Source organism: Vombatus ursinus, unplaced genomic scaffold, assembly GCF_900497805.2.
Source record: "Vombatus ursinus unplaced genomic scaffold, bare-nosed wombat genome assembly UNPS02007612.1, whole genome shotgun sequence".
Classification (NCBI taxonomy): domain Eukaryota; kingdom Metazoa; phylum Chordata; class Mammalia; order Diprotodontia; family Vombatidae; genus Vombatus; species Vombatus ursinus.
Window position 1 is genome coordinate 2,088,406 of NW_020947390.1, and position 23,605 is coordinate 2,112,010.

At 38.6% G+C, this 23,605-nt stretch overlaps 1 non-coding gene across 1 annotated transcript; it reads right to left on the minus strand.

Annotated features, from left to right (window-relative positions):
* Nucleotides 1-1,924: 1,924 nt before the first annotated feature.
* LOC114033945 lies at nt 1,925-2,031 on the minus strand. Its single transcript, XR_003568050.1, has one exon. It is a non-coding gene; the product is annotated as a U6 spliceosomal RNA (small nuclear RNA).
* Between the last annotated feature and the right edge of the window lie 21,574 nt (nt 2,032-23,605).

The window sequence follows — 23,605 nt, forward strand, 5'->3', positions numbered from 1 at the left end:
GAATGTAAAATTGTTTCTCAGCTTTCTGTTTCCCTTCTAATCTTGGTTGTATTGCCTTCGGGCAAAAAAAAAATTTATGTAATGCAATCAGAATGGTCCATTTTGCATTTCATAATGTCCTCTCTCTCTTGTTCAGTCATAAATTCTTCGTTTCTCCATGCCTCTGACAGGTAAGCTATTCTTTGCTCTCCTAATTTGCTTATAGTTTCATCCTTTATGTTTAAATTATGTACCCATTTTGACCTTAAGTTGGTATGCAGTATAAGATGTTGGTCCACGCAGAGTTTTTGCTACACTGTTTTCCAATTTTCCCAGCAGTTTTTGTCAAATAGTGAATTATTATCCCAGAAGCTGGAGTCTTTGGGTTTATCAAACAATAGATTATGATAGTCATTGACTACTGTATCTTGTGTACCAACCCTATTCCACTGATCCACCACTTATTTATTAGCTAATACTAAATAGTTGTGATGATTGCTGCTTTATGATACAGTTTTAGATTTAGTACAGGTAGGCTACCTTCCTTTGCATTTCTTTTCTTTAATTTCCCAGATATTATGGACTTTTTGTTCTTCCAGATGAAATTTCGTTATTTTTCTAGCCCTATAAAATAATTTTTTGTAGTTTGATTGGTATGGCACTGAATAAGTAAATTAATTTAGATAGAATTGTAATTTTTATTATATTAGCTTGGCCTACCCATGAGCAATTGATATCTTTCCATTTATTTGGATCTGACTTTATTTGTGTAAAAAGTGCTTTGTAATTGTGTTTGTATAGTTCCTAGATTTGTCTTGGCAGGTAGACTCCCAAATATTTTATGCTGTCTACAATTATAGAATTTTTCTATCTCTTGCTGCTGGATTTTGTTAGTAATATATATAAATTCTGATGATTTATGTGGGTTTATTTTAGATACTGCAACTTTGCTAAAGTGATTTGTTTCAAGTAGTGTTTTAATCGATTCTCTAGAATTCTCCAAGTATATCATCATATCCTCTGCAAAGAGTAATAGTTTTGTTTCTTCATTGCCTATTCTAATTCCTTCAATTTCTTTTTTTTCTATTATAGCTAAAGCTAACCTCTCTAGCACAATATTGAATAATAGTGGTGATAAAAGACATCCTTGTTCTAACCCTGATCTCAACTGGAAATGCTTCTCGCCTATCCCCATTAGACATAATGCTTGCTGATGGTTTTAAATAGGTGCTGCTTATCATTTTAAGGAAAACTCCATTGATGCCTATGCTCTCTAGTGTTTTTAATAGAAATGGGTGTTATATTTTGGCAAAAGGCTTTTTCTGCATCTATTGAGATAATCATATGATTTCTGTTAATTTTTATTGATATGGTCAATTATGCCAATAGTTTGCATAATATTGAACCAGCCCTGCATTCCTAGTATAAATCCCACCTGGTCATAGTGTATTATCTTTGTGATAAGTTGCTGTAATCTCTTTGCTAATATTTTATTTAAAATTTTTGCATCTATATTTGCTAGGGAAATTGGTCTATAATTTACTTTCTCTGTTTTGGCTTTTCTCAGTTTAGGTATCAGCACCATATTTGTATCATAAAAAGAATTTGGTAAGACTCCTCCTTTACCTGTGTTTCCAAATAGTTTATATAGTATTACAATTAATTGTTCTTTAAATGTTTGATAGAATTTGCTTGTAATCCATCTAGCCCTGGAGATTTTTTCTTAGGGAGTTCATTGATGGCTTATTCAATTTATTTTTCTAAAATGAGGTTATTTAAGAATTTTATTTCCTCTTCTTTTGATCTGGGCAATTTATATTTTTGTAAATATTCATCTATTTCACTTAGATTGTCAGATTTATTGGCATACAGCTGAGCAAAATTGCCCCTAATTATTGTTTTAATTTCCTCTTCATTGGTGGCAAATCACCTTTTTCATTTTTTTTTTTAAATGGAATGCTTCACAAATTTGCATGTCATCCTTGTGCATGGGCCATGCTAATCTTCTCTGTACCATCACAATTTTATTATATGTGCTACCAAAGTAAGCACACCTTTTTCATTTTTGATACTGATAATTTTGTTTTTTTAATCAAATTAACCAAAAGTTTATCTATCTTATTGAGTTTTTTTTTCATAAAACCAGCTTAGTTTTATTTATTAATTCAGTAGTTTTCTTAATTTCTATTTTGTTAATCTCTCCTTTGATTTTTCAGAATTATTAATTTGGTATTTAATTGGAGATTTTTAATTTGTTCTTTTTCTAGCTTTTTTAGTTGCATGCCAAATTCACTGATCTCTATTTTTTTTCATGTAAGCATTTAGAGATATAATAAAATTTCCCATAAGAACTGCTTTGGCTACATTCCCATAAGTTTTTGTGTGTTTGTCTCATTATTGTCATTCTCTTGGATGAAGTTATTGTTTCTATGATTTGTTCTTTGACCCACTCATTCTTTAGGATTAGATTATTTAGTTTCAGTTAATTTCTAGTCTGTCTTTCCATGGCCCTTTATTACATATAATTTTTATTGCATCATGATATGAAAAGGATGCATTTAATATCCCTACCTTTCTGCACTGGATTGTGAGGTTTTTATTGCCTAGTACATGGTCAATTTTTGTGTATGTGCCATGTACCATTGAGAGAAAAGTATATTCCTTTCTATCCCCATTCAGTTTTCTCCAGAGGTCTACCATATCTAACTTTTCTAAAATTCTGTTCACCTCCTCTTTCTTGTTTATTTTGTGGCTAGATTTGTCTAGTTCTGAGAGGGGGAGGTTGAGGTCCCCCACTAGTATAGTTTTTCTGTTTCTTTCTATAATCACTTAACTTCTTTAAGAATTTGGATGCTATACCACTTGGTGCATATGTATTTAGTATTGATATTACTTCGTTGTCTTATGTTACCTTTTAGCAAGATGTAGTTTCCTTCCTTATCTCTTTTAATTAGATCTATTTTTGCTTTTGCTTTGTCTGAGGTCAGGATTGCTGCCCCTGCTTTTTTTTTTACTTCAGCTGAAGCATGATATACGCTGCTCCAGCCTTTTGCCTTTACTCTGTATTTATCTCTCTGCTTCAAATGTGTTTCTTGTAAACAACATATTGTAGGATTACAGTTTTTAATCCACTCTTCTGTCTGCTTCTGTTTTGTGGAAGGGTTCATCCCATTCATCACAGTTGTGATTGCTATGTCTTTCTCTACTATCTATTTTCTCTCCTGCTTATGCTTTTTTCTATCCTTTCTCCCTTTCTCTCCTCACCAGTATTTTGCTTCTGACCACCACCTCCCTCAATCTGCTCTCCTTCTATCAGCCCCCCTCTTTTATTTCCCCTTTCCCCTACTACTTCTTCCCTCCATTTTATCCACTGCCTCGCTTTTCTTTTCCCTTTCTCCTCCTACTTTCTGTAGGATCTTTGAGCCAAATCCAATGAAAGTAAGGTTCACACAGTGTTCATCTCCCTCTCTTCTTTCCCTCTACTGTATTAGGTCTTTGCACCTCTTCCTGTGATGCAGTTTACCATTTTCTGCCTCCTTTTCCTCTTCTCCCAGTACAATCCTTTTTTCACCTCTTAATTTTTTATCATCAAATCAAAGTCAACTTATACCCACACCATCTGTCTATGTATATCACTTTTAAATACTATAATAAAGATACAGTTCTCAAGAGTTATAAGTATCGTCTTCCCATGTAGGGTTGTAAACAGTTCAACCTTATTGAATAACATCTTTTTTTTTTCCATTTCCTGATTACCTTTTTATGCTTTTCTTGAGTCTTCTATTTTAAGATTGAATTTTCTATTCAGTTCTGGTTTTTTATCAGGAATGATTAAAAGTTCCATATTCCATCGAATATCCATCTTTTCCCCTGAAAGATTATACTCAATCTTGCTGGATAGTTGATTCTTGGTTGAAATTCAGGCTCCTTTGCCTTCTAGAATATCATATCCCGGGCCCTCCAGTCTTTTTAATATAGAAGCTGCTAGGTCTTGCGTAATCCAGACTGTGGTTCGACGATATTTAGACAATGGTTCCACGATATTTAAATAGTTTTTTTCTGGCTGCTTGAACTATTTTCTCCTTGACCTGATAATTCTGGAATTTAGCTACAACCTACAACACAATATTTCATTTTGGGATTTCTTTCAAGAGGTGATTGGTAAATTCTTTAAATGACTGTGTTGCCCTCTGGTTCAAGGACCTAAGGACCTTGATAATTTCTTGAAAAATGCTGTCCAGGCTCTTTTTTCATTGTGGCTTTCTGGTAGTCCAATAATTCTTAAATGATCTTTCCTGAACTTATTTTCCAGGTCAGTTGTCTTTACAATGAGGTATTTTACATTTTCTTCTATTTTTTCATTCTTTTGATTTTGTTTGACTGATTTTTGATTTCTTATACAGTCATTAGATTCCATTTGCCCAATTTTAATTTTTAAGAAATTATTTTCTTCAGTTAGCTTTTGTACCTCCTTTTCCATTTGGTCAATTTTACTTTTTAAGGAGTTATTCAGTCAATTTTTGTCCTTCCTTTTGTAAGCTATTGACTCTCTTGTATACTTCTCATTTCTTTTCCCAATTTTTCTTCTAGCTCTCTTATTTGACTTTTAAAATCCTTATTGACCTCTTCTAAGAAGGCTTTTTGGGCTTGAGACCAATTCATATTCCCCTTTGGGGTTTCAGATGTGGGTATATTGACAGGGTTTCCTCTTCTGAGTTTGTATTTTGATCTTCCCTGTCATCATGAAAGTTCTCTGTGGTCAAGATGCTTTTTTGCTCGTGTTGTTTGCTTGTTTCCTGGCTTTTAAAGTTGAGCTCTCTTGCTGGAGCACAGGGGGTGCTATCCCAAGCTTCTTGTGCTGAGGTCCATGGGCCTCAGGTGATAAAAATGTTTTTGAAAACACTTTTGAGATGCTAAGAATACAATTCCACAAGTTTTCCATAGGGATTTTGGCATTTAAGGTTCTTATATTAACATAAGAATCTAAATAATGCTTTGTTCAAAGGAAAAAAAAAGCTTAGTTCTCAAAAAGTAGCCTTGAGTACCCAGGTGAGATTTGTAATGGATCCACTGTACATTTTTTAAACCTTTTCTAAAAGCACTCAGGAGCTCAAGAGTAATAGTAGAAATAAGCTAGGTTTGGGGATTATTGCAACAGGCAAGGAAAAACATGGCTTTCAAGGTTCTATAAAGAGACATTAGTGTTAAAATGATTAATCATTGGGTGTGTGAGAATCTGAGAATCTCTTAGGAATGAAGCCTCCTCAGGGAGTTAATAGCTTCTTGTTCTGTTGAAACACTTGCAGCTGGTTCACCTTGTAAAGAAACATGCTTTTCAGCACATCTGGTACTTTATCAGACCTCCTCCTCCCTTTCTAACACTATTTACTCTAAAAAGAAAAAGAAAACCACCTGCTTTTCTCTATCTCCAGGCAAGTGGTAAAAGCGTCTTTGTTCTTTGTTGCTGGGGTAGATTGCCACGAATAGATTGTACCCTCAGAGCTTGCATTAATGAGCCCTGAGGAGGGGGCTGGGAAAGGGGATTGTCCTAGGACCTATATAACCTGTTGATCTGAACACACCTCCACTCTCTTTGGTCAGCGCCAATTTTTTGGTGTTCTGAGGGAGCCCTTTCTCAAGAAAGCTAATACATGAGTTTTTCTTTTTGCTAATATATCTGAGTCTCCAATTCATTGATAAGGGTCTCTGTACCCCACACAGGTACAAGTTGGATAAGGAAACACAACTAAGTGATAGGATGGTAGATTGGGAAAATAGGAAGAGGTAGAGAAAAGTCAAGTCAGGATGATAGGGGGAAAAAAAGCAATTTTAGTAGGTATGAGGTACCAGGAGAGGTGGAAAGTAAGAAGGTTGTGATAAAGAAAACAACTACAATATTAAAATCTTAGAGATGAGAAAGTTACTAATGATGATGGGAACCATAACATGAGTGTAATTGATTGAATAATAAAAGAGACAATGAGCTTTGTAGTGGAGTAAATCTAGGACCTGTGAAAACACCGTCAGGGGCAGCTAGGTGGTGCAGTGGATAGAGCACTGGTCTTGAAGTCAGGAGGACCTGAGTTCAAATTTGACCTCAGACCAAACACTTACTAGCTGTGTGACTCTGAGCAGGTCACTTAACCCTAATTGCCTTTAAAAAAAAAAAAAAGAAAAGAAAACACTGTCAGATAATTGGCGTTGCCTATTGAAATCACTGGTGTTGATGTTGGGGAAGTGGCAGTGGTATACTAGTAAAGGGAACTAATTGCCTTTAATGAATTCTGGTCACTTAGCCAAGGAGAACAACATTCTAAGGTACTAAAAGAACAGCTAGAAATTAAGAAGTTATTGCTAACATGTTTTCCATTACCTTTGAAAACCTGTGGAGAAATGGAGAGGTGCAGAACTTGGTGAAATCAAATGAAACTATTTGTATCATGTTATTAAAGTTACATATTACCTATCTTTATGTAATATTTAATGTTATATCTTAATTACATAATATATTATTACATGATAATTATATGTATCATAATATTCTGTATATAGTTATATATTCAAGTAATTATAAGTATAATTATATGTTATATATAATTGATATAATGTCATATCTTTTTCTTTTCTGTTAGTAATCAATAAACTACATAAGTGGAAAAAGGCTTACTTACTATCAGTCTAAATCGCAATATCAGACTGCTGACTATTTTCTGGGAATGTACTTCACAGGGGCTGAGTGAGTATCGTTTGGGAAATGTTCCTTATGTCGAAATAGACTCGGGGAGGATAGCTGCCGTAGCAAGCAACTGGCTAAATTCATACCTAAGCTTAGTTAATTAGCAACTTCAGTCAGTAGTGGGACAAGCCATTCTCTCAGCCACCCAAGAAGGGTAAACTTGATTTAGGCAGAAGTAGTGTGTCACCGGCAGGTTCTGCTTTGCTACTTCAGCTGCCAAAGACAATCCCCAAAGATTACACTCTCCAAATCTATGATCTAGTGCCCGTCTCTTTGCCCCCCCCCAAGTGCTCCTTAGAAAATTAGGCAAGGAAGCCTCTGTTCCCATACCCACGGAGTGCCCCCTGAAAGTGGCAGCTACTCAGTACAAATGCTGCCATGTAAGGGGGATGTGCTAGCATTCCCTAGCACCTTCTTGTCAGCATGATAGAGAAGATCTGGAGAATCGGCTGACAGACTGCATCTTCACTTTAGCTTCTCCCCTCAGTTCAAAACAGAGGGAGATGAAGAAGTAGATGAGGAAGAAATGAAAGATAAGATACATTCCCACCCCCACTCCCATTTCCTGGACCAAGCTTTCACTGTCACCACTAAAAGGAGAGTTAGGAAAAGGGGCTACAAGGAGGAGAGTAAGGAAGGATCAGAATTGCCACCCAGGAGGACGAGTAATAGAAGTTACAGGCTGGGCAACCCAGACTCCATCTGACTTCTGGGTTGACTTTTGCAATCTTACTTCCTGCTATTGTTACCTTATGCTTAGTTATTTGTAGGCTTACACTGTACTAACTGAGAGGAGGAGTTTGGGATGAACATAGGGATTAGAACAAAATACAATTTCAACACATTTTTTATTAGAAATTTCTAGGTCACAAAGGAGAACATCACACTATTATAGTTTTGCTTTCTATTTCAACACGTATGTCATTCATTTCTCTAAGTATTTAGATGCTGCACTCTTTAGTGCATATGTTAAGTATTGATATTCTTTGCCGATAATACCTCTCAGTGTTTTCCTGCTTATCTCCCTAAATCAAGTTTATTTTTGCTCCTGCCTTATTTGAGATCTTGTTAGTTACCCTGCCGTTTTTATTTCTGCTAATACATAATAGATTTTGTTCCAGTCCCTCTCTTTTCTCCCTGCCTCATTTACAGGTTCATATTCTTCTTTCCTTTTATCCACTTCTTCATTATCCTTCTCTAATTTTAAGATTTGTTATTGTTTTTTGTTTATGCCTAATCCCTGTCTAAATACACCCTCCCTCTTATACTCTCTTCCTGCTCCCTCTTGTTTCCCTATTGGGTTGAATGTATTTTTATACTAAACCTTGTGTGTGTTCTACCATCTGTTCACCAGTACAGATGAAAGGGAGGTTCAAGTGACTCTGGTTCCCCCCTCCTCACTCATTCCACATTTTTATAAACATATTTGTGTATCCCAGTTAGGTGAAATAAGTTCTTTAACACTTATCCCTTTTTTCCCCCTAGGAACTTTTATTTCCCCCTTTTTCCCTTTCTTCTTTCAAGATCATTAAAACATAACAAAATCATTCCCAGATCCTCTGTATTATTTTATTCTCTCCATAACCACAATGACATCACAGTTTTGAGAAGACCCTTGTCAAGGGGCGGAGCCAAGATGGCAGAGGGAAAGCAGTGACTTGCTAGAGCTATCCCCCAAACCCCTCCAAATACCTACAAAAAATGGCTCTAAATAAATTCTAAAGCAGCAGAACCCACAAAAACCCAAAGTAAAACAAATTTCCAGCCCAAGACAACCTGGATGGCTGATCGGAAAGGTATATTGCGCTGGGCTGGGAGAGGAGCGCAGTTTGGCTTGGGCACGCAGGCCACAGCAACCCTGGAGCAGGCCTCAGAGGACTGAATCACGGGCAGCTGTGGCAGTTTCCAGACTTCTCAACCCACAAACGCCAAAAACAACTTAGAAGGTCAGTGGGAAAAGTCTGTGAGCTGCGATGAGAGAAAAGCTAGGTCTCAGCCACCTCGAGGGCAGCAGCTGCCTTCTGAGCTTCAGGCCCACAGATTGAGGGGGAATCAAGTGGCAGATCAGAGGGGGATTGCAAGGATCTTTTTGCCAGGGCTGAGGCAGGAATCTCTTGCTTTACAGGTGCTTGGATCTGGGTCACAGTTCTGAGGGGTGGTCCTGGGGTGAGGAGGAGCACTGGCATGGTGGAGCTTGTTGTGGCTGTGGAGAGGAAACACCTCGCCCCTTAGCACCTTGGAAGAACTGACACTTTTCAGGTCCCTGGAACTATCTCTGAAAACAGCTGTACAAACCCCCCAAGCTTGGGACTGTACATTCTCCACATTGGAAACAGACTCTTACCTTAACAGAATTTAAAACTCAAGTAATTGGTTGGGATCATGAACAAGCAGCGTAAAAAGAGTCAGACTATATTATCTTAACTTTGGTGACAGAGAAGATCAAAACATACAACCAGAAGAAGAAAACAAAGTCAAAGCTCCTACATCTGAAACTTCCAAGAAAAATTTGAATCAGTCCCAGGTCTTGGAAGAGCTCAAAAGGGATTTTGAGAATCAAATAAGAGAAGTAGAGGAAAAACGGGGAAGAGAAATGAGAGTGATGCAAGAAAATCATGAAAAGCAAGTTAACAGCTTGCTAAAGGAGACCTAAAAAAATACTGAAGAAAATAACACCTTAAAAAATAGCCTAACCCAAATGGCAAAAGAGGTCCAAAAAGCCAATGAAGAAAAGAATGCCCTAAAGAGCAAAATTGGACAAATGGAAAAAGAAGTCCAAAAGATTACTGAAGAAAATACTTCCTTAAAAATTAGAATAGAGCAATTGGAAGCTAGTGACTTTATGAGAAATCAAGACACTGTAAAACAAATCCAAAAAAAATGAAAAATTAGAAAACAATGTGAAATATCTCATTGGAAAAACAACTGACCTGGAAAACAGATCCAGGAGAGAGAATTTTAAAATTATTGGACTATCTGAAAGCCATGATCAAAAAAAGAGCCTAGACATCATCTTTCAAGAAATTATCCAGGAAAACTGCCCTGATATTTTAGAACCAGAGGGCAAGATAGAAATTGAAAGAATCCACCCATCTTCTCCTGAAAGAGATTCCTCAAAGGAAAACTCCTAGTAATATTGTAGCCAAATTCCAGAGTTCCCAGGTCAAGGAGAAAGTATTAAAAGCAGCCAGAAAGAAACACAATCAGGATAACACAAGATTTAGCTGCTTCTACATTAAGGGACTGCAGGGCATGGAATATAATACTCCAGAGGGCAAAGGAGATAGGATTACAACCAAGAATCACCTACCCAGCAAAACTGAGTATAATCTTGCAGGGGAAAAAATGGTCATTCAGTGAAATAGAGGACTTTCAAGCATGCTTGATGAAAAGACCAGAGCTGAATAGAAAATTTGACTTTCCAATACAAGACTCGAGTGGAACATGAAGAAATAAACAGGAAAGAGAAAATCATAAGAGACTTATTAAGGTTGAACTGTGTACATTCCTGCATGGAAAGATGATATTTGTAACTCATGAGACCTTTATCAGTATTAGGTAGTTGAAGGGAAAAAATTATATGTATGTATATATATATAGATAGATAGATAGATAGATAGATAGATGGATAGATAGAGAGCACAGGGTGAGTTGAAGATGAAGGGGTCATATCTGGAGAATAAAATTAAGGGGTGAAAGAGAATTATACTAGGAGAAGGAGAAAGGGAAAGTTAGAATGGGGTAAATTATCTCACAAAAAAGCAGAAAAGAAAAGGCTCTTACAGTGGAGGGGAACTGGGGGTAAGGTAAGAGGAAATGAGTGAATCTTATTCTTGTAGGATTTGACTTAAGGAGGGTATAACATACTCAATTGGGTATGGAAATCTGTCTTACCCTACAGGAAAATAGGAGGGGAAGGGGACTAGAGAATAGGGGGATGACAGAAAGGAGGGCAGATTGGGAGGGTAATCAGAAGCAAATACTTCTGAGGAGGGACAGGGTCAAAAGAAAGAATGGAATAAATGGGGGGGAGGGATAGGATTAAGGGAAATAGAGTTAAATTTTCACAGTATGTCTTCTATGGAAGTGTTTTGCATAACTGCACATGTGTAGCCTATATTGAGTTGCTTGCCTTTTCAATGAGGGTGGGTGGGGAGGGAGGAAGGGAGAAAATTTGGAACCCAAAGTTTTAGAAACATATGTTTAAAAAAAATGTTTTCACATGCAACTGGGAAATAAGAAATACAGGAAATGGGGTACAGAAATCTATCCTGCCCTACAGGAAAATAGAAGGGGAAGTGGGGGGGAGAGATAGCAGGGAATGCAGACTAGGGGAAGGGGTATTCAGAAGAATGCATGCCATCTTGGGGTGGGGGGAGGGGTGAGATGGGGTAAAAATTTGGAACTCAATCTTGTAGAAGTAAATGTTGAAAACTAAAAAGAAAAAAAAAAGAGAAGACCCTTGTCATCTCCCCATATCTTTGAATGTAAACTATTCGCTTTTATAAGCCCCTTCTGATAAGTCACTTAGATTTACCTTTTTATGTTTCTCTTGACTCCTTTGATTATATTTTGAAGTTTTTATTCCTCTGATTTTTCAAAAAGTTTGCTTAAATGTTCTCTATGTAATTGAAGTTCTATTCCTCCCTACTTCCATAGGATTAGAATAGGTTTTGTTGGTAACTTACTTTTAGTTGTGTGTGTGTACATTCACAAACACACACGTTTCTGCCTGGTTATGTTATTTTTTTATTTTATGGTGGAGTTCCAGATTTTGGCAGTGACACTCCTGAGAGTTCTCATTTTGAGGATTCTTTCAGGAGGTGATTGGTGGATTCTTTCTGTTATAACTTTGCTCTTTTGTTTTAATATCTCAGGAAATTTTCTTTCATAATTTCTTGAATTATGATATACAAGCTCTTTTGTTTGATTATTATTTTCAAGTAGTCCAATATTTCTTAGATTATCTTGCCTTGATTAGTTTTTCCGGTCAGTTGTTTTTAAATAAAATTCTTTATATTTTATTTACTTTTTTTCATTTTTTTAATTTCATCTTAATTTTTTTATTGTTTCCTTGAGTCATTCCCTTTAATTTTTAGCGGATCTGTATTTTAGATAAGTTTTTTAAAATCTCGTGTGTTAAGCTCTTAATTTTCTTTGTAGGTGTCATATCCACATCTCCAAGGGCTTTTCTAATTTCTTCTTCATTGCTCTCATTTAGTTTATAATATTTTTTTAACTCTAGCATCATTTCTTCTGGGAATTCTAAAAATCTTTTTCTTTGAGAATTTTCTTATGGGTATTTTCTTTCAGGTATTTTAAAGTGTCAGCCTGAAATAAAGAAGACTGCCAAAACAAAACAAAAAAAAAAAATACAAAACTAGGGTCTTTTAATCAAGGCAAGGGAATTGCAAATCAGGCACAGTGTAGCACCAAGTACTGGAGTGTCCAAGCGGGGCAGAGGAGGCAGGGTTTAAATAGCAACAGGGAGGGAGTCTCAGGGAAGGCATAGCCTTGAGAATCTGTTACATAAGTTGTTTTGCATAACCACTGAAAGTCCATAGAGAAGGCTGATGTGTTTTGGAGAGGGAGAGATGGGGTTTGACATCTAGTCAGAACAAGCAGGCTTGGCCTCCAGGTGCCCCAACTGTGAAACCAGTTTGGACCTGCTCTAATCATGGGGTCAGTTGGGATGAAAGTCAGGTAGCTCTTTCTGATGTCTAAATTCAATGGAAGTTATTCTCCTCTACTGGGTTTGTGTCCTGGGTATCCTTGGTGTCATACTAGGTCTTTTTTGTTTGTTTAATCATTCTTAGTGCTGAGGCCCTGCTTCTTAGCTAGGGGTCAATTCTCAGATTCTACTTCCCCAACCCTGACCCTGCTATGTAAGAAACAAGTGCCTCACCAAGAACTCCACGAAGCTGTTGGTGAACCAGGAAAGACTTTTATTAACATTCTTGCAAGAGCAGGTGCCCAACAAGTAGGCACACACATTAAGACAAATACACCGCTTTTTATTTCCTATTCCCAATTTGCATTTCCCTCCCGTTTCCCCATTGGTTGGGTGCCATAGGGTTTACAGCTTATCCAGAGTGCCTAAATCTCCAACGTGAGTCTCTGCCCCCTATTTACATCTCCCATTCCCCACATTTGGCGCCCCCTTCCTCTTATTTTCTTTATACCTTATTTGGTCATAGTTCCCCATAACTGTAACCATAAGCACACATGTTGGACTGCAAAACCAATTTCAACCAGTTTTAACCGGGCCAGTTCCACTACATGTTCTCAAGTGTACTGTCATGTGGGCATCCACACCCTGATGAGTGATATGCAGAAGCAACATCCCCAACCACATTTTCTGCAATCCCCCCTTTTCTTTTTATTTACTCATTGTTGTGTCTGCATCTCATTTCATTATGCCATAAGAAGATTCTAGTTTTGATAACATTATTTCACTTGTCATAATTCGTGTTCACCTCAGTCTCTTTGTCTAGTAGGAATAGATTATTTGGTCGAGTGTTTGTGGGTATTTGTTTTGCTACTGCTGTTTTGATTAATCTCTGTACCAACCCCCTTACACAAGGTTTATGCAACAGTCTACAGCTGTCAATACCCCAGCAACTACTATTAAGGAGGTCGAGATAGAGACTGTCATTCCCTTCCACTTGCCAAACCATGATTCTAACTATCCCATCAATCAATTATCAATCCCAGAGTTCCCTGCCAATTCTTCAGCTCAAGTGGTTAGACCTTGCAATGGCTTAGTAATGATTCTTTCTGGGGCTATGTTGTTGCTAATAAAGGTACAACATCCTTCTGCTAAGAAGACACATACTCCTCCATTCTTGGCTAATATTGTATCCAAGGCCATTCTGTTTTCCCATGCCATTTGACTCATGGCATCTAGTTGATTGCCTATTCCCCTAACTGCATACCTGGTGTAATTAATACATCTCTGCTGGTTATAATAAATATAATTAATCCAACCTACATTTTTATTAAGGGTTACCCACCAAAACAGGAAAGATTCAAATCTCAGTGCTATCAGATTTCTAGCCTTAAACTTGTACGGAACTCCCCTCAGAACCCTGATAGCATTGAGATAAACTCTATTGTCAAATGAGTTAGCTGGTGCGTTCCTTCTTTCTTTTTTCTATTCTTAGCCACATTCTTTTCCTCAATGACAGTGTAAATGGTATAGCTAATTGTACCATTGCACGTGTGCCTCCCCAATTTGGGGAAAGTATAGATCTCAAGGTTTTGCCTTGTAGTGTTACCACAGGTCTGCTCTGGGGATGCTCACAGCAGAGTAGTTTCCTGATTCATCCTCAGTAACGTTCCACATATCTGTGCACATCTCCAGTTCTCCCAGATCACTGGTAGCATTCACACCTTGTCATGAGAGACAATCTGTGTGGTTTCCAGTCGCTGTGGAGAAGGCAGGAGGTATCTTGATATCTTTGTTCCATGGAGTTGGGAATAGTAGTGCGAGGGATTTAGAGGTATCGTTTCCCCATGCAGTTTTATCCTTATATAGTGTGATCATACACCTCATCCCTTGTTTGTCCTTGGTCTATCCCGAAGGGAAAGGGACTATCTAGGCTGTTGGTTGGCCTGAGGCACAGGCATAACCATTGCTTTTATTTAGCTCTTAACAGTAAATTTTACCCATTCTACCCAGGCATTTGCGTCCCCATATGCTGTTTCTATCTCTGTTGTCTGTCTTAAGTCCTTTACTTCGATTACCTTCACAATCTTAGGATCATTCAGGGGTTTCCATTCCTCGACTGGGGGCGCTGTGGTTGCATTAGAGCTTTCCTGTATCTCAGGTTTCCAGACTGCTATTCTAAATCTTACTACTAGATCTCAACCTGTCATGTTTATTCCAAACCCATAGGTCCCATTCACTTCCCAATCTGCATTTTTTATAACTAAAATTATGGAATTACATTTTAACTCTTGATAATTCGGTCTGGCTTCTCCCTTGAACATGTTCAATTTTGATTTTAGTCATTTTCCTTTTGAACATGGGGCAGTCCATCACTCATAAGCTGTGGTAAACCAAACATCATTCCAGCTCAAACAAGGGATTTATCTTATAGGTCCGCAGGCTAAAATATCCCGTGGTAACAGGTCTTGTTTCTGGACACAAGTGCTTATAATTACTTAATTGTCTTTGACTATTTAAGTCTCCATGTTCTATAATTTGACATGCATCAAACTGAAGTGTTTGTGTGATAGCTTCTTGGGTGATATTTATCCAAATTTTAATGGGGTACTCCACTTCCTCAATCCAATCATCCTGACCATGTAAATCCACTGCATTGGCCGGTGGAGTTTCCCACAATAGCAGTTCTCCCCAAAGGATTAATAAACCCCTCATCTGTCCTCAGTTTTCCACAGAACCTTTCCTTATCGATACAACAAATGAATATTATTTTTACAAAGATCAAAAACAAAATTCCAGCAGCTAACGTCCCCCCAGAGTACATTCCCCAGTTTTACTTTTGCTTTATGTCTTTTTAACCTTAGCTTCAAGGGATCTTTGGTTGGATGTGTACTCCACTGTTCAGGTTTTACAGGACAGACTTCCCCTGGTCCCTTGATCCTAGTATAGTGAGTCCAACCTTTTGCAGCTCTCCAGACTGCTGTTTCTGTGGTCAGGAGCACCTGATAGGGCCCTTCCCAATTGCGGTCTCTCTCCAGGATTTGACTAAGATCCAATTTCCTGGTTGTATATTATACACTGCAAACTTAAGAGGTGGCATCTGGGCAAGTAGTCCTTTCTTCTTCCTAAGATGGGATAGAGAGGAAGACAACATCAATATCCTTTGTTTCTATTGTTGATGTATCTCCAGTCCCCCCATATAAGGTAAACCAAACAACATCTCATAGGGTGTTAGTCCTAAGTCCCTTCTTGGGGCTGTTTTAATTCTCAACAGGGCAATGGGCATACATTTAGTCCATGGGAGCTTAGTTTCTAGCACTAATTTAGACAGATTTTTTTTAATGTCTAATTCATATGTTCAACCTGTCCTGACGAAGGAGGATGCCAGGGGGTATGAAAATTCCAGGACACTCCTAAACTTTCCATTATTCTTTCTAATACCTTGGAGGTGGAGTGGCTATCATTATCTGAATCTATACTTTCCACTAAACCATATCAGGGAATAATTTGTTTTAAAATTATCTTGGAGACCCCCTGCAGCTGTAGCTGTCACCATCGGACAGGCCTCAACCCATCCTATTAAGTGATCGACCGCTACCAGTACATATTTTAGCCTGCCCACCATTGGCATCTTGGTAAAATCTACCTGGATGCTCTGAAAATGTTGAAGGTCTGGTTCCTGTGCTCTTGGGGTTTGTTTCCTTATACTTTCTTCTTCACTTTTTTGCAAATTACACACTCTTCACAGACTTGTTTAAGCTACTGTGTATATTCCTACACATCCATGTTTCCTCAGCACTAGGTCACACGTTGCTTGAACTCCCCAATGACTCCCCTGGTGTAGGATGGATAGGAGTTCTCTCACAATTTGTTTGTTTAGCATTTCTCTTCTTCCTGGTAATAACCATTGACCTTCTTCTGTCTTTACTGCCCTGAGTTCAGTCAATCCCTTTTCTTTTTGTTTAGTAATTTTTGGGACTGCCTTTGGGTCAGGAAGTGAAGGAACTAAGACATATATTTCTTTGAGCTAAGGGTTTAGGGCAGCTTCTTTCGCCATTTCATCAGCCAATCTGTTTCCTTTTGCCTCAAGTGTATTCCCTTTTTAGTGTCAAATGGACCACTGCGACTTCATTTGGCAATAGCAAGTTTGCTAATAGTTGCTTTACTAATTTGCCATGTACTAGTTCCTTCTCTTTGCTATTGATTAATCCTCTTTCATACCAAATTTTCCCAAAAGTGTGTACTACCCCATAAGCGTATTTGGAGTCAGTGTAAATGGTTCCCTGTGTTTGAGCCAGCAGTTTTAATGCTTGATTTAGTGCATATAGCTCATGTTTGTGTTGACCATGTGTTTGGTAATCTATCTGCCTCTTTCAGTGAATTGTTATTCCCATCGATTATGGCATAAGCATTGTGTCTTTTCCCATTTATCGCCCTAGATGACCCATCAATAAATGGACAGTGTCCCTTGTGAAGAGGGACATCTCTCAATTTTGGATGTACCCATGTTTGGTATTCAATGATATCTAGATAACTGGGTTCTAAATCCTCACCTCTAGTCCCCCCTTCCCACAAGAAGGTACTTGGATTTAGACAGAAGTTGATAGTAATCACCAGGTCATCCATTTACATCAAAATTGCCTCATATTTGAGAATTCGGGAATCAGTTATTATCATCTCCAAGCTTTTTGGCTCAAAATCGTCCTGATCTTGTGGGAAGTGCTTACCACCAGGGATCCTCCAAAGGTTAGTTTTCTACTTTCTTCCACCAAAATAGCAGTGGCAGTTGCTCCTGGACACACTCCGGCCAGCCTAGTGAGACAGGGTCTAATACTTTTGACAGAAAGGCCACTGGTCATCTTTTTCCTCCCCAGTTCTGAGTCAGAACCCCCAGTGCCACTCCCTTGTCCACCACTGCAAATAAATGAAATGATTTGTCTAGGGAAGGGAGTGCCAATATGGGGCCTGAATCAGAGCTTGTTTTAATTCCTCAACTGAGTCTTTCTCTTCTTGTGTCCAGTGGAGTATATTTGGCTCTTCTAGTGATTTGAGATATAACCCCTTAGTTTTCTGAGTGTAGGAATCAATCCATAAACTATAATAACTGATCAGGCAGAAATTCCTAAAATCATTTTTATTCTTTGGAAGGGGTGGCTTGACAATTCCCTTAATTCTCTCTGGATTTATTCTTCTTTAGTCTTTCACTTAATGAAGTGACCCAAATAACTTACTTCCTTCTCCACATACTGCAGTTTACCTTCGGATACTCTTAGTCCGAGTTCCCCCAGAAAGTTTAATAAGGCATTAGTGTCATCTACTACCTCTCCTCTTTCTCCCTGAGATTAGTAAATTATCTACAAACTTTAACAAAGTAGTCCCTGAGGGAAGTTTGAATTTCTCTAGCACTTGCTCTAATGCTTGGCCAAATAGGTTAGGGGATTCTGTGAAGCCCTAGGGAAGGACTCCTCCACCAAAATTGCTGTTTCTATCTGTTGAAGGGTTTTTCCCATTCAAAGGTAAACTGTCTCTACTATCCTAGGCCAATGGGCAAGCCCAGAAGGCAACCTTTAAATCAACTACACTAAACCATCTGTGATCAAAGGGGATCTTACTGAGAAGAATGTAAGGGTTGGGTACAACTGGATGTCTTATTTAGACAGTTTTGTAGAGGGCCCTCAGATCTTGGAGCGCATTGTATGTCCCATCAGGTTTCTGCACTGGCAGAATGGGGGTGTTAAAAGAGGACATACATGGTTCTAGGAGCCCATCTTTAATCAGGCTATTTATAACTTGTTTCAGTCCATTATGTGTTTCAAGTGGAATAGGGTATTATTTTAGACATGCTACCTCCCCCTTTTTCTTGAGTGTAATACTAAGGGGAGAGATTCTCAATCCCCCTGTTTCTCTCCTTCACCTGAGTGGTATACATGATCCCTGCCCTTTTTCTTTTCTTTAGTTGTATAAACAGAAATTCCTGAGCTATGGTGTATTCTATTCATCTCATCCTCTAGCTACACGACCTTGGGTAGTTGACCGAAGCCATAAAGCCTCAAAAGGGAGGGGAACCTGTTGCAGTTACTGTACTCCTTTGTTCTCTTCCTTGCTGGGGAAGTTTTACTCGAATAGATTGTGCCCCTGAGGCTCAGCCAATGGGCCAAAGGGAGGGGGTTAGGGTGGGCTATTGTGCTGGGGTGTATATAAACCTATTTTATTTTTTTGTTTTTTGTTTTTAGGCAATTGGGGTTAAGTGACTTGCCCAGGGTCACACAGCTAGTGAGTGTCAGGTGTTTGGTCTGAGGCTGGATTTGAACTCAGGTCTTCCTGACTTCAGGGCCAGTGCTCTATCCACTATCTTGCACTCTCTGGCTGACGCCACTTTGGGCAACACAGGGGTGTCCTTTCTCGAGAAAGCCAATAAAGCAACTTTCCTTTTTGCAATTCTTGTCAAGACTCCAATTCAAATTTGGGTAGGTGGTCTTTTGTCCCACACAATCCAAACTTTTGGATCTATTTGTTTTTCATCTTCATCCGTAAAGGATATAAAGTAATTGTTCCTATATTCACTCATTACCCAGTCTGAGGGTAGTTTCAAATATAAGACTGGGAACCCTTCCCCTTTAATTCGTGAAACTATCAAACTTTGGCTAGAAGCTTTTACTCCCTCTGGTATAAAATGAGGATCTGGCATCCCCAGTGTCCACCAGGAAAGCAGTTTCCTCCTCTAGTGTTCCCACCTTTAAATTTATCAAGTTTTCCTGGTGGGACCTGGAGTTAAGGAACCCTGACCTCTCTAATCATCTTCATCAAAAGACATGAGGGGAATTACTTTTTCTTCCCTTTTTAATTCCCGGCACTCACGCTTGAAATGAACAGATTTCCCACATTGATAGCATCCCTCAGGGGTCAGAGGGATAAGCCATGTTCAGCCCTGTCCTGGCCTGCTTCTTCCTCCTAGTCCTCCTCTCCTCCTTCATCTTATTTTAACCAACGTTTCCGTTTGCCTTCCTTACACTGGTTCTATTCTCTTTTTCATCATCTCATCAACTGTCGTCGTCATTATTTTTGCCTTCTGTCTCTGTTTTTCCTCTGTCCTTTTTACAAATACTTTTTGTGACTCTCAATTTCTCTAGGGGTTTTTCACTCCACCCATCCAGTTTTTGAATCTTTTCCTAATACCTGGCCAAGCTTTGGTAACAAAATGGACCTTCAACAGACCTCGGGCCACCGGGTCTTCAGGGTCCGTGCCAGAATACTTTCTCATTTGATCCTTTAGTCTTTGTAGAAATGCCAAATGAGTTTCATCCTTCTTGTATTTCAAAGGCTTTTGAAAAGTTTTGGGACTTAGGGGAAGCATCCTTTATACCTTTAATTATTAGATCTCTCAAATCTCTCATGTGTCCTCTGTCCCCTGGATTATTATTATCCCAGTTGGGGTCAATATTTGTAAATTTTTGTTCAGCTGCCATCACCCCCTGACCTAGAGGGTGTTGTCTTTCCCATGCCCTCATAGCTTCCCTACTAATTGTGAGAAACATTAACAGTTAGGTTTCCATAGGTTTGATAGGAACACAGGACAGGGGGAGATTAGGTTCTTGATTTATTGGTTTATTAATTTATTGGTTTACACAAAATGTGCAAACAGAAGAGATTGGTTTTCACAGATTCTATAGGAAATAATAGATATTGTACTGTAAACACAGATGGCACAAGGAGCGTGCAGGAATGTTGGGACAAGTTGGGGATTAAAACCAACAAATCCTATATAACCATTAGCTCTACTTCTGTATTTGTGTGTGAGTTCCATGAAGGAATCTGCACACCTTTCTCTCATGAGAATCATCAAATAAAGGTATCTCTTCTTTCACTCTAAAAATTGTGATTGCATAATTACCCAATTAACTCTTGTTTGAGGAATTCACCAAGCCCAGTCTTGGGCTGAATTCCAAATTGAGTCTGGGGTTTTTATAACATTATCATGTCTCTTCTGTGAACAAAATGTTCATAATGGCCATCATCCAAGGCCATGTATAAAAATTCTATCCCAAGAACTGGTCTAGTTGTTCAGACAGCCCTATGGGATCCTCGGTAAGAGACTTAGCTCCTTTTTTGAAATTTCTCACCTCTGTACTAATGAGGGGTGCATTTACAAACCAGTTTTAACCTATTTTAACTGGGCCAGTTCCAGTTCATGTTCTCAAGTATGCTATCACCTAGGCATCCACACCCTGATGAGTGACATGCAGAAGCAAAGTCCCCAACTACATTTTCTACAATTGCCCACAAAAGATTGGGACCAAAGTAACTTTGCTGAGGCCCTTCTCTTGGCCCCAGGGGCTGAAATAGCCCTTCCTTTAGAGATCCCACCTCATTGAGGGGTGTTTTTCCCCCCTCCACTAATCTAGTGGAGTTCAAGGTCTCTCTTCCTCTGGGGTATTATTTGATTTATGCCCTTTTCTTTACTCTGGGGGCCTTTTCTTTACCCAGGAGCTGAGTTCAGGGTCTCCTGTCTTCCATGTGTGAGGGATGAGTGAAGTCTACTCAAGGGTTAAGGAATAGGGGGGAACAAATGACTTGAAATTAACATGACCATCTGCTTGTTGAGCAAATGTTTGCCTCAGGTGGCATCCCAGCACGTCCTGCTATCTAAGTCGCAGACATCTTGCTCTGCTTGACCTTTTTTCCCTTTCGCACCCTGACGTTGTAAGCGAAAGAATATTGTAAAACTCTGTATCTGGACAAAGCAGGCAGGATCCTTTAGAATAGATTGTGCACCCTACTGACTAATCAGGAGTAGGGGCAGTGTAGATAATGGAAGGGGTGCAGGGTCTCAAAACTGTATATAATCTTTGTTCTCTGTAACTTGCGTGTGCTCCTTCCCTTGCTATTCTGGGTGTTGTGGAGGCTGCACTTTCTCTGCTTTTCTAAGATAGTCTCTGAATTCAACTACAGTGTTGTTGCACACACATGGATAGAAGTCTGGCCCATGAAATCAGCCAGCCAGAGCATCATTAGTCACTTGATGTGTGCCAGGCACTGTGCTAAGACAATCCCTACCTTCAGAGAGTTTGTATTCTAATAGAGGAAGACAATAGATTTAAGGGAAATGCAGAGAGTAGATAAAGTGTCTGTATGGGGTGGAGGCAGAAAAGTCAAGAGAAGAGAGCATAGCTGGCCTGACTCCCCTAAATGTAGGTTCTAAAAAGTAATTCATCAATTAGAGGAGGAGGCTACAGGGGCATGGTCATCTCCAAGGTGAGTAGGCTACTGGGACAGGCTAAAGTGGAAAAGTCCAGAGTTAGGAGCAGAGCTGGGACAGAAGAATAGAGGCCCTTTTGTTAAAAGGAAATTTTTATGCTAGGGCTTTTTGCTCTGATAATAGAGGCAAAACTCAGAATGAGAAAATTAAAAGGCAGCTTTGAATGGGCTTCTCCTAGCAGATCTGCTTCTCTGTTCCAAGTCACTTCCAGGGATTCCTAGGTAATTCTTCCAAGTCCTGTTAGTGACAAATTAACATTGACAAAATCTAATCAGATTGGCTTTCCAATGATTAGTTCATGTGACAAGAACTAACTTAAACTGTATAGATAAGACATGCTTTAAATTCTTCACAATTATTAGTGTAATTTTTATATGGAAAAACCTTTTAAACTAATTTTGACAACTTATTACCAAAACATACCCACAGCCTCTATAACCCCTTAGGAACATTTGGAAGCCAATTGTGTATATATATGTGTGTGTGTTTGTGTGTTGTGTATGCATACACACACATACGCATATATGTATACATATATATCCTCTTTTTAGATTTCTAATTTTGTTGCTTTCTTAAAGTTTACTAATCCATTAAATTTAAAAGAGCATTTACATATTTTTCTCATCACCCCTTTTTGAGGATATGCATGTTATCCTCATCTCATCTTGAAAGGAATGAGGTACTTTGAGGACCTGATCTTATATGTGAATATAAAATTATGAGCAAAGGGATGGCAAGAACTCATTCACCTAGTTACATAAAATATGGAGTTGCCCACAAGAACAGATTAAGAAAAGTAAGATCTTTTATAATTTCATCTTCTTATAGTAATGCAGATATTTTAGTATTAATTAATTGAAATTTGAAATTGAAATAAATAGAAATTTTGCAATGAAAAGAAACATACAGAAAAGGGAGGAACATCATTATGACAATATCAAGACCATTCCTTCAAGGGCACAGATTTATCTGACATAAGCCATAAAAGGGGAAAAACTCCCTTAGCTCTGTTTGATTCCAGACAAGAGTCATAATTAACAGCCATACACAGTGAAGTTTCACATTTATTCACAAGGTATCAAAAGTCAGGTTCAGAATTAACCAGGTGAGTAAATTTCTTTTTCAGAAAGAAAATAGTACAATGGGTATGAGAAACGTGCACATTAAGAAATGAAACCACTCAATGTTGAAGCCAGGAAAGCTTTATTAGGCATCTTATAAGAGCAGGTGTCCTGCAAATAGGCATACCCCAAGCATAGAGGACACCATGCTTACATGCTATAGTTCTATAATACCCCCCACCTCTTTATGGAACAGCAAGTCCTCTTATTGGCTGGGTATAATGTGTGGTATACAGTTTTTATATATGTGCCCCTTAGCATGTTCCTCCCCCCCATTATCATGTGATGCATGTACTTTTAAATGAGCTTGCTCTCTCTTGAGGGTGTGTTAATTAATATTCATAACTTCATTAAGTGTGTGCAGTGGCTTCTGAATTTGAAATACTCTTGGCATGGGGCCCTGCACCCCATATGACTCCTCTTATTTAATTTGGTCTCTTCACCACTTCCTTATGGGTTCACAGCATCCTGTGGAAACATAATTCTCCTATTGTTTCTCACATTCCTTCCTCTTCTTTTTCCCCAGGTTTTGCTTCCACACATCTTTCTAACTCCTCAAACCTAGCCAGAGCCTTTTCACACTCGTCCTGTATCCTATCTCCTCTTCTTCTCATGAGATACAAATTATTCTGCTTATACTGAACTGGCATTTGCTTAGTGAGAGCAGTCTCAATCAATCTCTGTGTCACACCCCAGACATACGATATTATACAACCTACCACAATCAGTACTCCTGGTACCACAGACAATGAGGTAAGGACAGATACCACCATCCCTTTCCATTTGCCAAACCATGACTGTGGCCAACTGGTTATCAGATTATCAATCCCAGAATTTTGGGCTAA